We start from the raw sequence: 14,374 nt of genomic DNA on the forward strand, positions 1-14,374 counted from the left end.
CACATCAGGCTGGGATCCAGGCATGAGTGTGTCCATGGCTTCTCAAGGTCACACCGAAGGCTCCATCTGAGGGCTCAGGATATCAAGTACTAAACACAGTTTCAGCAGAATTTCCTTTTGGCTAATTTGTCTTCTTTAGTACCCAAGCAGGAAAATCAGACTCATTGTTCTGCCCTTAATAAAAATAAAATTCAGTCTGGAGAAGCAGCTAAAAAGCTGGTGGTGTCCGCTCAGCTATGCAAGCCTGCTTGTCACCAAAGCTGATTGATAGTTACATGAGCATCCAAAAACGATATAACTTTTATGTCCCTTGAAATTCCTCATTACACATTTTACCCCTCCTTGAGGATTTTCAGGAGCGAATGCTTCATAGTCAGAGATGTTCTAGGAAAACAACGGGGATGTGACAAACGAAATGAAGAAGACAGAGCCAAGCGGGAAGGGGGAGGGGGACAGCTGCCTTGGAGTATCCCAGCTTCTATTCTGGGCATGTTAAAAACCTTTTCTTATTTATTCTCAGAGCAACTTTCTGGGTTAATTACGATGATCCTCACTTTTAAAGTGGGAGAGCCAGGGTTCAGATAGGGAAGTAAATTTGTACAAGGCCACACAGCTAGTGAGGAGCAGGTTTGGGTCTGACTCAGCTTTGACCCACCACAAAGCCTGTACACTTCCCAAATCAGTCAAGTGGCCTAGGGCGAGGGCAGCTTAGAGCCTGACCTGGATCTCTGGAGTGACAGATGTTTGGTCCTCTCTTCTGGGTCTGTCTGAGTATCCATCGCCCCTGGTGCTGCCTGACCTAGCCACAGTCCTTGCTGAATGGGTGAAACAGCCACTGCTTTGTTGACCGTAAACTGAGCAACAGGCAAAGTAAATGCCAGGAAGCCCCAGAGCAGTCGGCAGTGCTCAGCCAGCCTCTGCCAGATTCACGAAGGACGGAATATTGGCTTTTCTGAAACTCCCAAATTTCTGGCTGTCTTCGCTCCTTGGTGCTGCTGTCCCTTCCAGCTAGCATCTTTCCCACTCTCTCCCCTGAACATCCTCACAGTGGCTTCCTCTTCTTTTCTTATGTAAACGTGCCCCAGCAGAGGACTTCATAGATGAATTCCCTCTGACTCTGATAAGGCCTAGTATGTACCCCTCCCAGAGATATTTTATAGTTTCCAAAAGGCAAAAAGTCTTATAAGTAAGGAGTGAATTTATAACTGTGAAGTCTTTGGAGGAGATAGGGTAGGTAATCTGAGAGAAAGTACAAGAACAGAGGGACAGAAGGAATGTCTTCCCAGTGGAGTCCCTGAAATTACATTTGGTGGACAGTTGCCAAAAGTAAAATTAGTCCTTTAAAACTCTCCGTCCAGAAAAGGGAACCCTCGTACACTGTTGGTGAGAATGTAAATTGGTGCAGCCACTGTAGAGAACATTATGGAGGTTTCTCAAAAAACAAAAGATAGAACTACCATATGACACAGCAATTCCACTCCTGGGTATATATCTGAAAGAAATGAAAACACTAACTCGAAAAGACAAGTGTACCCCAATGTTCATAACAGCATCATTTACAATTGCCAAGATAGGGAAGCAACCTAAGTGTCCATCAACAGATGAATGGATAAAGAGGATGTGGTCTATTTCTATATACACACCTATATATACATACATATATGTACAATGGAATACTATTACTCAGCCATAAAAAAAAATGAAATTTTGCCATTTGAAGCAACATGGATGGACTTTGAGGGCATTATGTTAAGTGAAATAAGTCAGAGTAAGACAATACTGTATGGTATCACTTCTATGTGGAATATAAAAAATACAAAAAACTAGTGAATATAATTTTTAAAAAAGCAGACTTCCAGATATAGAGAACAAACTAGTGGTTACCAGTGGGGAGAGGGAGGGGGGAGGGGCAATATAGGGATGAGGGATTAAGAGGTACAAACTATTGGGTATAAAATAAGCTACAAGGATGCACTATAAAACTCTTAGAGGAAAACATAGGCAGAACACTCTTTGACATAAATCTCAGCAATATCTTTTTTGATCTCCCTCCTAGAGTAATGAGAATAAAAACAGAAATAAACAAATGGGACCTAATTAAACTTAAAAGCTTTTGCACAGCAAAGGAAACCATAAACAAGACGAAAAGACAACCCTCAGAATCGGAGAAAATATCTGCAAATGAATCAATGGACACGAATGATTTATCTCCAAAATATACAAACAGCTCATGCAGCTCAATATCAAAAAAACAAACAACCCGATCCAAAAATGGACAGAAGACCTAAACAGACATTTCTCCAAAGAAGACATACAGATGGCCAAGAGACACATGAAAAGATGCTCAACATCACTAATTATTAGAGAAATGCAAATCAAAATGACAGTGAGGTATCACCTCACACCAGTCAGAATGGCCATCACCAAAAAAATCTACAAACAATAAATGCTGGAGAGGGTGTGGAGAAAAGGGAACCCTCTTGCACTGTTGGTGGGAATGTAAATTGATACAGCCACTATGGAGAACAGTATGGAGGTTCCTTAAAAAACTAAAAATAGAATTACCATATGACCCAGCAATCTCATTACTGGGCATACACCCAGAGAAAAACATAATTCAAAAAGACCCATGCACCCCAATGTTCATTGCAGCACTATTTACAATAGCCAGGTCATGGAAGCAACCTAAATTCCCATCGACAGACGAATGGGTAAAGAAGAAGATGTGGTACATATATACAATGGAATATTACTCAGCCATAAAAAGGAACAAAACTGGGTCATTTGTCGAGATGTGGATGGACCTAGAGACTGTCACACAGAGTGAAGTTAAGTCGGAAAAAGAAAAACAAACATATATGAATACATATATGTGGAATCTAGAAAAATGGTACAGATGAACCTGTTTGCAAGGCAGAAATAGAGACACAGACATAGAGAACAAACATATGGACACAAAGAGGGGAAAGGGGTGTGGGATGAATTGGGAGATTGGTATTAACATATATACACTAATATGTATAAAACAGATAACTAGTGAGAACCTGCTGTATAGCACAGAGAACTCCACTTCTCTGTACAGTAGAAACTAACACAACATTGTAAAACAACTATTCCCCAATAAGTAAATAAATAAATAAGCTACAAGGATATATTGTACAACATGGGGAATATAGGCAATATTTTATAATAAATATAAATGGAGTATAACCTTTAAAATTGTGAATCACTAGAGTGTACACCTGTAACATATAATATTGTACAACAACTATGCTTCAATAAAAAATAAATTAATTTTTTTTTAAGTCTCCGTCCAGATGGGAATTCCGGGGTTGATTCCATAATCACTGGACCAGTATCCTGTAGCCTTTCAAATTCCCAGCAGAGTTTGCAGAAAGCCATTGTTTTCCCCTTTGTTTCTTTGCTTTTTGGGGGGTTTTTTTGGTTTATTTGTTTATTTTAACATCTTACTGGTGTATAATTGCTTTACAATGGTGTGTTAGTTTCTGCTTTATAACAAAATGAGTCAGCTATACATATACATATACCCCCATATCTCCTCCCTCTTGTGATTCCCTCCACCCTCCCTATCTCACCCCACGCCCCCCCTCCCCATTTCTGATATTCACCTCTTTGTAGAGGTGCCTCTTCTATAGCTGCCCATCTGGCTGTTAAGTTGTCCCCAAATGTATCATGATACCAGGATGAAAGAGGATGCCCGATGAGCTGATGCAGGCCTGTAACTGTTGTGTCTCAGACAGGCCCAGCATCCGGTCAGGATGAGGCCTTCAGGGCAAGACAGAGGCCAAACTCAGTCCATGTGCTCAAGGAGCTTTCAGTCTGGTGGGACGTGTGGTGACTTTAAAATATGTCCACATATTTTTGCTACCTGCAAGTGGAGTGTTGCCATAACAAAAACCGAAAATGTGGGAATGGCTTTGGCACTGGGCCTGCTGAGTGAATGAACAGGTGGATGGATGGATGAAAATAGATAAAAAAGAACATGACATGTTCTAGGAACTGAACTTACTTTGGAATTACTAGAGCTGGGGGTCCATTTTGATTGAAGGTGCAGGAATTTTCCTCATTCAAAAACTATTTATTGCCGGGACTTCCCTGGTGGCACGGTGCTTAAGAATCTGCCTGCCAATGCAGGGGACAAGGGTTTGAGCCCTGGTCCGGGAAGATCCCACATGCTGCAGAACAACTAAGCCTATGTGCCACAACTACTGAGCCTGCGCTCTAGAGCCCAAGAGCCACAACTACTGAAGCCTGCGTGCCTAGAGCCCATGCTCCACAACAAGAGAAGCCACCACAATGAGAAGCCAGTGCACCGCAACAAAGACTAGCCCCTGCTGGCCACAACTAGAGAAAGCCCACACGCAGCAACGAAGACCCAACGCAGCCAAAAATAAAGATAAATAAATAAATTTATTTTAAAAGAAAACCAATTATTTATTGCCTATTTTGTTCCTGATACTATGCTGCTACCTAAGACTGCAGTGATGGGTCCAACACACACAGTCCATGAAGCCAGGAAGGTGAGTTGATGGAACCCGGATACACAGCCCCCTCTTTCACCCTCCTTAACCCTCCAGGTTTCTCAGGGTCTCCACTTCAGCTCCTTCTCTTCCTCTCTCTCTGCATCCACCCCCTTAGCTCTTAATCTGTATTTCCCGCCCAGACCCGCCTGAGCCCCAGCTCCACTTGTGGTAGCATAAACTGGTCCACAGAGAGAAGCCTTGAAGACCTCAGCTGGGTGACTACCAGGCTTTTGTTATGCTCACTGGGGGATGAAGGCTGAGAGCCAAGGATGAACACCTCAGTTAATGGGAGAGTTTAGAGGGCTCATGGGGAAAAAGAAAGAGGAGGCAGGAATGAAGAAATACTTACGTTTCCGCTACCTGGTGGGCAATGTCATTACTATACCCTAATTCCCCCTGAAATCTTTGGCATATTATCTATTAATCTATATATATTATCTGTTTTTCATGAATACAACATGTATTAGGTTAATTGATATATTAATAATACATTAACATATCTACTTATCATTAATAAGTATTTATTGAGCACCTCCTATGTGACAGGCAGTTAGTTAATGCACTGTGGAGTGGGCTGTGTTTGGGGGTGAGGTTGGCAGAGTGTGTAATAAGTTACTGAGTGCAGCATCAAGATGGGTGTGGGGCAATGGTCAAAGCCTTCCATAGGGATACCCCCCCATCTGAGTTATACACCCATTCCACAGATATTTATGGAGCACCTCATGTGCCAGAGGGCTGCAGAGTTGGACAAAGTAGGCAGAAAGTCCTGTCCTCCTGGAGCTTGGCTTCTCAGGACATGACTGTCTACTGCCCATCTCTCAGTGTCCCACCTCAAACGCAACCTGTCCAATGTTGAACTCATATTCTTACATTCAGCAAACTTGCTTCTTTTGTAGTTTCCCTCTCAGATTATGGTGCCTGTGTTCCATGTCTTAGCAAAGAGCACTCTTATGCACGTAGTTACTTAAAACAGAAACATGGTGTCCTCCCTCACGTTCCCCTGTTATGAACTCATTATTGACTAAGCCCACCCCGTGCTGCCATAGCCACACCTATCAGACCAACAGTCGTTGTTGCTTGACATGCTCGCGCTCTCCATTATGAGCTCTATATCACAGCACCTGGCACATAGGAGAAGCTCAGAAAACGTTTACCCAACAGAGGGAAGCAATTGTAGTAAAGTCAGCATAGATAGAATTGACTCCCCCAGACCTTGGGAAATATACCATGATTATCGTCCTCCTCTCCTCTCCTCTCCCTCCTGCCTTTCCTAAGGCACTGGCTCTGCTCAGGTAATGACAGCTTTTGACATCTATTTCAGCTGCCATTTGGCGGCATCAAATCACATCACCCTTGCTGCTCCAAAATCATCACATCCTGGCCTCTCAAAACCCAGTCTGAATTCCTGCCTAGGCCATGCTCACCCTCACTCTGGGGGCCTGGCCTGCAGTTTCCATTCGGCCCACCCTGCTCAGCGTATCTGCATTTTTCAAGCAGCCTCCTCCATGACTGCTCACCCCTCCCTCCACCAGGTGTATAGGACACTTTCATTCGAGCACCTGCTCCTCTCAGCCTAGCAGTGGGGAACCAGCCTACTCAGATATGTCTCATTCATTCATTAATTTTAAACCTTGCCTTGCTCTGCAACTAAAAAAGGTGTAAGAAAATAGCAAGCATCAACAGGACCACCACATCCAGTTGTGCAGGGTGTTCACTGACCAAAAGTACCCACTGAGGCAGAAATCGGGGACTGAAATCCAGTCCGTTATATGCTCACCAAGCCATGCAGCCCAGCACAGGCTACACCTGCCCAGAGAAAGCTTCTTTTTCTAGTGTGTACAAAGTCTTCCATGTGCCACAGTGAGAATTAAAAGTAGAGTGAAAGACAAAAGAGCCAAACAAGGCTGAGGACAAAGGGCAGCCAGGTCGTTAAGATGTGAAAGCCCCCAGGGGCAGACATGTTCAAATCCTTGCCCAAGTGTGTCCCCCAGGAAAAAGAGAGCCATAAATATTTCCAAGACATATCCAGGGGCTAAAACAAAGAGAAAGGGTAACCACTGTCACTCCACGGGGAAACATAAAAAGGATTTTCAAGAACACATGTCACACTGCCTTGTGCTCTGGCTACCATGGCCTCATTTCTAGATATGCTCCAACTGGAGAGTCTAATCAGGTGAAACAAATACTTAAGAAGGGAAAGGCAGCACTCTCTCCTTCCCCTAGCTGAAGAGTCAGCATCACTAACTCATGTGAATATACTTACACTGGCAAATGCTTGTGCCTGGGCACTGGCCCCGCCGTACCAGCATACCATCCCGGTAAGCCTGGGACTATGGTGTTTTCTTGTATATTTCCCTTTGCACATTCCTGTTTCTGACTCTGATGTGAATTCTGTGGGTGGAGAGAATAGGAAATGGATTTTGTAAGGCTATAAGACTCTCAAATCTGAAAAATAAAGATCAGTGGCGGACTTCCCTGGTGGCACAGTGGTTAAGAATCCGCCTGCCAATGCGGGGGACACGGGTTCGAGCCCTGGTCCGGGAAGATCCCACATGCCGTGGAGCAACTAAGCCCGTGCACCACAACTACTGAGCCTGCGCTCTAGAGCCCATGAGCCACAACTACTGAGCCCGTGAGCCACAACTACTGAAGCCCACGCACCTAGACCCCATGTTCCAGAACAAGAGAATCCACCGCAATGAGAAGCCCACGCACCGCAACGAAGAGTAGCCCCCGCTCACGGCAGCTAGAGAAAGCCTGCACACAGCAAAGAAGACCCAACGCAGACAAAAATAAAAAAATAAAAAGATCAGTGACAATCCCTAGCCCTTCCATGCCTGATCCTACTTACTGGCTTCCCTACATTTGGCAAAACAATTAAAAAGGGCTTTGGCTTTAAGATCTAAGAGTCAATACTGCATCGTGCATCTCACCCTAGCTGACCCACGTCTTACTGACACACTGATAACTCAGAACTACTGAAGAATTTAACTCACCAGTGGGACCAAGAAAGAACTGTAACCTCTGCTTACTGGCCCAAGAGTCTCAGATTGAGAATTTTATAAACAGTTTGCTTTGCTTAGTATGTGTAATGCCTGGGAAGACTATTACAATAAACCAAACGACAGTTCACCTCAAGGCCACATCATACAAGACCCATTCGCACAAGATTATATTAACAAATGTGATCCACAAAATGGCAAAATCTAACATTAATTCATCAAGTGTTTCAGGAAGGTGACATAGCCATGCACCTGCCACCCCACTGGGGGACGTGTCTGGCTTCGTGGGTGGGAGCTGGGGATTAGGGAGGGTCACATAGGCCACCTTGCTGGAGCCTGTCCCAGGATCTCTGTCTTGTAACTTCTGGGGGTCTGCAGGCCACCCAGCAGCTCCCACCTGTGTGCTGGCCACCTGCCAGCCCTCAAAACCCCAGAGCCACCTCTAGCTTCAGAAGAGCCTTTTTATTTCTTTCAGGTACTCTCTCAACATCTCTGAGTTTAACTTACAAAATGAGAATAATACTCCCTACCCCATACAATTCTTTCGAGGTTTGTTTTGAGATAATATATGCCAAGCACTTAAAGTACTTGGCACATTAACAGATCCTCAACAAACTATAATCATCAACAATCTTAGGAGAAACAAAGGGATAGAATCTAGGGGTTACTAGTCTATCTCCTCTCCTTGGTGTTCCTTCTCTGGGTTAACTAGCATCCCAGAAGCTAAAGCAGAAAGCAGACCTCTTCTTGCGGGCCATACACTGCACCTGGGTTAAGGCCTATGTGCTGAACGCTTGCAATGAAGACTGCTTTGTATTCACATCACTGTGGGACTAGAGGGTGAACGCGGCCTGGAGAAAGGTGCCCAGCTCTTGACCTCGATAAGCTGGTGAGTCTCCTGGAATAGTATACCTTCATCAATAATAAAAGGCTCTTTATACAGATAGGGCATAAAACACATAGCCACTTTTTTTTTTTAATCTGCTTCAAAGGACAAGCAGCAACCTTTAGGAAGGTGCAATTTGACAGAAACACAAACAAAAACATTAAAGAAAGAATAATCGTCAGGCTCCTGTCCAAACCCTCATGCTGTGTCACATAGCAGGGAGAGAAACCCAAGCTGTCAGGCTTACGTAGGAGAGGAGAAACAATTCAAGTACCTTGTGCAAAAGGAAACAGAGAATACTGAAGATCAAATGTTCAGGGGGTGATTCTGTTTACTACCTCTGAAAATTGAGTTAGGAAAGCTTCATTAAGACCTTGGAGTCAGAATGGGCACTCATTTTGCAAGGCTAAACAAAAGCAAAGGTTGGAGGAGAAACCATCCCCCTAGGTGGCTCTTGAGCCCCAGTCCCAAACCAAACCCAACGTAAACTGTTATTATCACTGGCGAGATAATCCCTGAGTGATTTTGGTCCCCATACTCTGCCCATAATTAGTTTCATAAGAATCAGGGCTCCAGCCAGGGGGAAACATGATAGGCTGAGCATGAGAAAGGCAGACTATCTCCGAGGAGGCCTGGTACAAACCCTGCTGCAACAGTCAGGATTTTCTTTCCAATGCAAGTGGCAGAAACCCATTTCAAAGGAGCATAAGCAGAACAAGAGATTTATTGGCTCCTGTGAAGAGATGGATTCAAGGGCTCAAACTTTGTCTTTAAGGTTCCCTTTACCTTTACATCTCTCAGCTGTGTTTCTCTTTGCACATTGGCTTTATTTTCTCCAGATGATGAGCCTTCCTATGCCCCTGTATGCTGGTGGAGATGGCTGAATAGAGCTCCAGAATTATCAGTAGGGCTTATTAGCCAAGAGGAGGGCAGAGCCACTCTCCTCTGCCTTCCATATCAATGCCTGAAACAGATTCTGATTGGCTGTGCTTGTCAAGTGCCCACCCCTGTGCCAATCCCTGGTGTCAAGGGTGAGAGGTCTATTCTCACTGGCCAGACTGAGGACAGGTACCTCCCTGCGTTGGGGGAGGTGAAGGCAGTCCCACCTGTTTCACATATAATGGATAAAAGAATGGTTTTATTTACAGGAGAAGTGGGAGGATAAGTTGGGCAGGCAAAAACAACACAAGTCCTCTACTTCTGATCAGTAGGAGAACTCCATTTTGGGGGCCGGGGTGCAAATTGATACAACTAGATCCTCTCTCTGCTAGAATAAATTCTAGATATTTGGAAAGAGGGCAAATCGATTGGCCTTAAATTGGAATCCAGGTTCCCATGATGAGGACTGAACTCTCTCCTACCCACACCACCTTGGAAGCCCAGGTACCCAGAGTGACTGCAAGGCTGGGAGGATGAGCTTCCGTGCCACTCAGGGATGGCTTGCTGGTAACCCGGGCATGTCTCTTCCTTACCTCACTAAAAGGCCAAAATAACGTAACGGGCCCAGACAGCCTGATTTCCTGACAGGCCCCTCCTCTGCTTTGCTTTACCTCTGGCTCGTAGTGCCCACAGAAGTGCATTCCCAGCTCCTGACACCGCCATAGGCTCACTCTCCCACTCGTGGGTCAAGCAATGTGTTTACTATACAAGTCATACCCTCCTTCCACTCCCTAGCCTGGCCCCAGGCACCAAGGATGTACTTAATAAATGTTTATTGAGGCCCCTTCCCAGAAGGTGAAAGTAAATACTTTTGAAAAATGACCTGGTCTCCCTACTGGCAGTTTATCCTTCAGCTGATGAGAGCTCCTTATAAGACCTGGATGGGGTGTTCCAGAAGACACTTGTACAAGTAAAAAGAGACAAACACCCACAGCCCACACACACCTGTTTCCCCCTGAGTTAGATGCTATTAAGTACTGACAACTCCTTTCCTACAAAAAAGCATCCCAAACCCAAGGGGAAGACAGCTCATTTATTTGCTGAACAAGACAGGAGGCAGCCCAGCCTCAGAAGATTCTGGTCCTGCAGCATTAGGGAGTAAGCCCAGAGTTTTGGCAGGTATCTCTGACTGCCTCTTGCCTTGATGCCGTAATAGAAAATGATCAGCAAGGCTATCCCTACTGTGTCCTAAAGGTCCATCATGGGCAGTCCTGGATGGGTCCAGCCCATCATGGGCAGTCCTGGATGGGTCCAGAAAAATATTTATATTGCACTGTTATGGGCTGAATCTCCCCAAAATCGATATGTTGATGTCCTAAACCCCCATACCTCAGAATGTATGTATTTGGAGACAGGGTCTTTAAAGAAGTAATTAAGTTAAAATGAGGTCATTGAGAGTGGGCCCGAATCCAATATGACTGGTGTCCTTATAATAAGAGGAGGAGATTAGGACACAGACAGCACAAGAGGGAAGATAAGGTGAAGATACAGAGAGAAGGTGGCCACCTATAAACCAAGGAGAGAGGCCTCAGAAGAAATCAGTGCTTAATCCGACACCCAATCTCAGACTTCTGGCCTCCAGAATTATGAGAAAATAAATTTATTGTTTAAACCACCCAGTCCATGGTATCTTGTTATGGCAGCCCTAGCAAACTAATACATATGCTTTACAATTTACAAAGCTTTTTTCCTCATACCTGAGTTCACTTAATTTTCACAACAATCCAGTTGACTGGAGAGTATTATCCTCATTTTATTGATGAAATACTGAGGCTAAGAAGCTATTAGCTTAAAGTCATACTGCTCATGAGTGGCAGAGCCTTGGCTTAAATCCAGAGTTTCTGAATCCAGACCCCATGATCTTTCCAACAGACTTACTTTCTATTTTCGAAGTGCTTGGTGCCATTGTTGTCATTTGTTTTTCTGCCCATCAGCCATTTAGAGACGGGTTACAATCAGTCCCCCTTAATCTGGAGAGTGGCTGAGTGATTCACTCCGGTTTACACAATAAGTTGATGGCAGGAATGGTATTAAAGCAGCTCCTGAAATTCTGGGTCATTGTTAAGTAATGATTTCTTATTTCTCCTGTCCACTCAGCCAAATCCAAAGAGTCAAGAGCTTTGGGGCAGGGTGGCTTTGTTCCCGGATCAGAACAGTAACTGTCCACACCTGTAACGCCTACTTCAGGTGAGCCTGCTGTAGGCAATCCTGGAATTCATAGGCTGAGCACCTGAGGGCTCCCCGTTGTTTACAGGCCTCAGTGCAAGGGCGGGATTGATTTGGCCCTTAAGCACCTGCTTTCATCAGTCACCACCTACTGGGAAGAGAATTGAACGGGGCTCGTCTGGGGTTTGCTTTCAACTTAAAATAGTCATGTCTTTTCCTGAGAATATTGATTGAAAAGTTGATATCAAAATAAGCAAAGAAGCCAGACTAGCAAATTCCAGCGGTTTGAGTTATTCTTCCCTTTGGGGGGTGGGGTAGAAGTTCATGATAGGTGCAAATAGCAGGAAACAATATCAGAATACATAAAAGATAGAGAAAACTGTACCCACAACCCTATCACCTGGTTTTTCTTTTGGTGTTCCTTTCTATTTTTGTCCATGTGCACATATAATTTTTACAGTTACACTCATGGCAAAGATGAGATTTCATATTTTCATTTAACATCATAATATAAGCATTTTCCCAAGTCACCACATAATCTTCACGATTATATTTTTTAATGGCGCATAATATCACTTGAAGTGATGGAACCCTCATTTGCACGATTATTCTTTTCCTTAGTCATTAGGTTGTTTGCAATTTTTCGCTTCAAATGATGCATTCCTTTGCAAACTGCAGAAAAGCAGCAGATTCTTGATTTAACTGGGAGTTTCCTGGTATCAAACAGTGGCTCCATTTACAGGTGGGTATCCAGGAGTCGCCCTGAGGCCACGGTGATGATGGAGTGGTCAACATGGAGGAAAGCCTGGGTGGGGAGGGAGGGCTGGGAGCCAGAGAGCCAGAGCCGGGCTTGATTATGCATGTTCCCACCCAGACTTGCCTGCCTCTCAGGGACCCCTGGCAGCTACTCAGCTAGCACTGAGTAGGAAGCAGCCTGTGAACACAGCGGGTAAATGACAGAGGGTCCCATTTCAGCTACTGCAAGAAGCAAACCCAACAAGCTACCTGGGGAGGTTCTGTGCCTTCAGCTCTTCCCAGGCCGCTGAACGTTGGGTCTCCTGAGAATAAACACTCGGGACACTAGGGGGACCTAACCGCTAATCCCAGGAGACTGAGCAGAAGAGAAATGATGTATTTTGCTCATTTCATCAAGTTGCAATCTGTCTGACCCTGATCCTGGCATATTTTCTGCTCCCCTGCAACTTCTGCCTGAGAGGACAGAAGTCCCAACACAAATGCAGCCTGGGCACAGCACCTTTGGTCCTTCCCCGGCCAGAAATTCCTTCCGGCTCTTGGCACTCCTCCTCTCACAGCTTCTTACCTGACCCCTTTGGGAAAAGCCCCCAGTCGATGAGAATTTCTGACAGCTTTGGGAAATGGAAACAAGCAGGAAGGCAGAGGACGTTCCCACTGCATTTAAAGTCAGCTCCATTTGGAGGCAATTCATTCAAAACGCAAGCGTACTCATGCAGTCACTGCAGGCCAAGTTAATTTATTGCCTCCTGGTTACAGCAGTGGTCCCGTCCCCTTAGGACGAGTTGAGTTTTGGAGTCCGGTGGCCAGGCAGAATCCTGTGGAATCTTCTCCATCATCCTCTTCATGGCCCATCTCAAGGTCACTCAGGACTTGCCTGGACTAGTAATAGAAGAAGCCAACAATGACAGAGTATTTACTGCTAGGTACTATGCAAAATGCTTTGCGTAAATATCTCAAATAATCCTCACAACTCTGTGAAGAAAGGAGTGTTATTACCCCCATTCTACGGATGAGAAATTCTATAGATGAGAAAAGGCTCAGAAAGGTCAAGTAACTAACCCCAAGACACAGAGTAGGTAAGTGGTACTAGCTAGGACTCAGATTCAGGCAGTCTGACTTGAGTGCACAAGCTCCCTGCTAGGGACACCTCTTCCTGCCAGCCTAGCTGCACCACAGTAATAATAAAAATAACTGAACCCTTAGTGAGTGCCAGGCACTTTGCTAAGGCATTTGCTTGCATTCCTTTAACTCTTTTTTTGGGCCTAGCCGCTCCGCGGCATGTGGGATCTTCCCAGACCGGGGCACGAACCCGTGTCTCCTGCATCGGCAGGCAGACTCTCAACTACCGCGTCACCAGGGAAGCCCTCCTTTAACTCTTGAATGAGGAACCAGAGAATCAGAGAGATCAATTCACTTCCCCAAAGTCACGTTTAGTAAGTGAATATGACAGGGACTATTCTCCTCTAAAATCCAATTTCTCCTTCTTGTAGAATAATAGACTCCCATTATTAGCTGAATATGTGGCCTTCTAGAATCAAGACAATTATTTGCCAGATTTTGTTGAAGCTAGGTGTGTCCCTGTGACTAAATCGTGGGTAACAAGATGTAAGCAAAAGTGCTAAGTGCCACTTCCTGGAAATGTCAGGCTTCTCTCCTTTCCTCCTTCCTGCTGGTGGAATGCTGACCTGAGAGCTGGAACTGGAGGGGTGCCAGCTCGAGCTGTGACATGACCAAGGCCACAAAGAGCGGAGCCACAAGGTAGAAGGAACCTCGGTCCCCATGGACTCCATGGAACCAAATCAACTCAGCCATCTTGAGGTAACCACCCCTTGACTTTTACGTGAAAGAGAAACACCCAACTTGGTTAAGCCATTATTTTGGGTTCCCTGTCATTTACCGTCAAACCAAGTCCTAATTAACATAGTGGTGGAGCTGGAGCTTAAACCAGTTTGACTCCAAAGGCCAAAATTAACCAGTTTGACATGCTGTTTCTACTGTACAACTCTATACCCACATTGGTCCATCTTATTATGATCAGTCTTCCACTCCCTTCATTTGGAGAATCATTCGATAAATATTTA

Source organism: Delphinapterus leucas, chromosome 1 (assembly GCF_059928025.1).
Source record: "Delphinapterus leucas isolate spDelLeu-1000000601 "Yukka" chromosome 1, BTC_Dleu_Yukka2, whole genome shotgun sequence".
NCBI classification, from domain to species: Eukaryota; Metazoa; Chordata; class Mammalia; order Artiodactyla; family Monodontidae; genus Delphinapterus; species Delphinapterus leucas.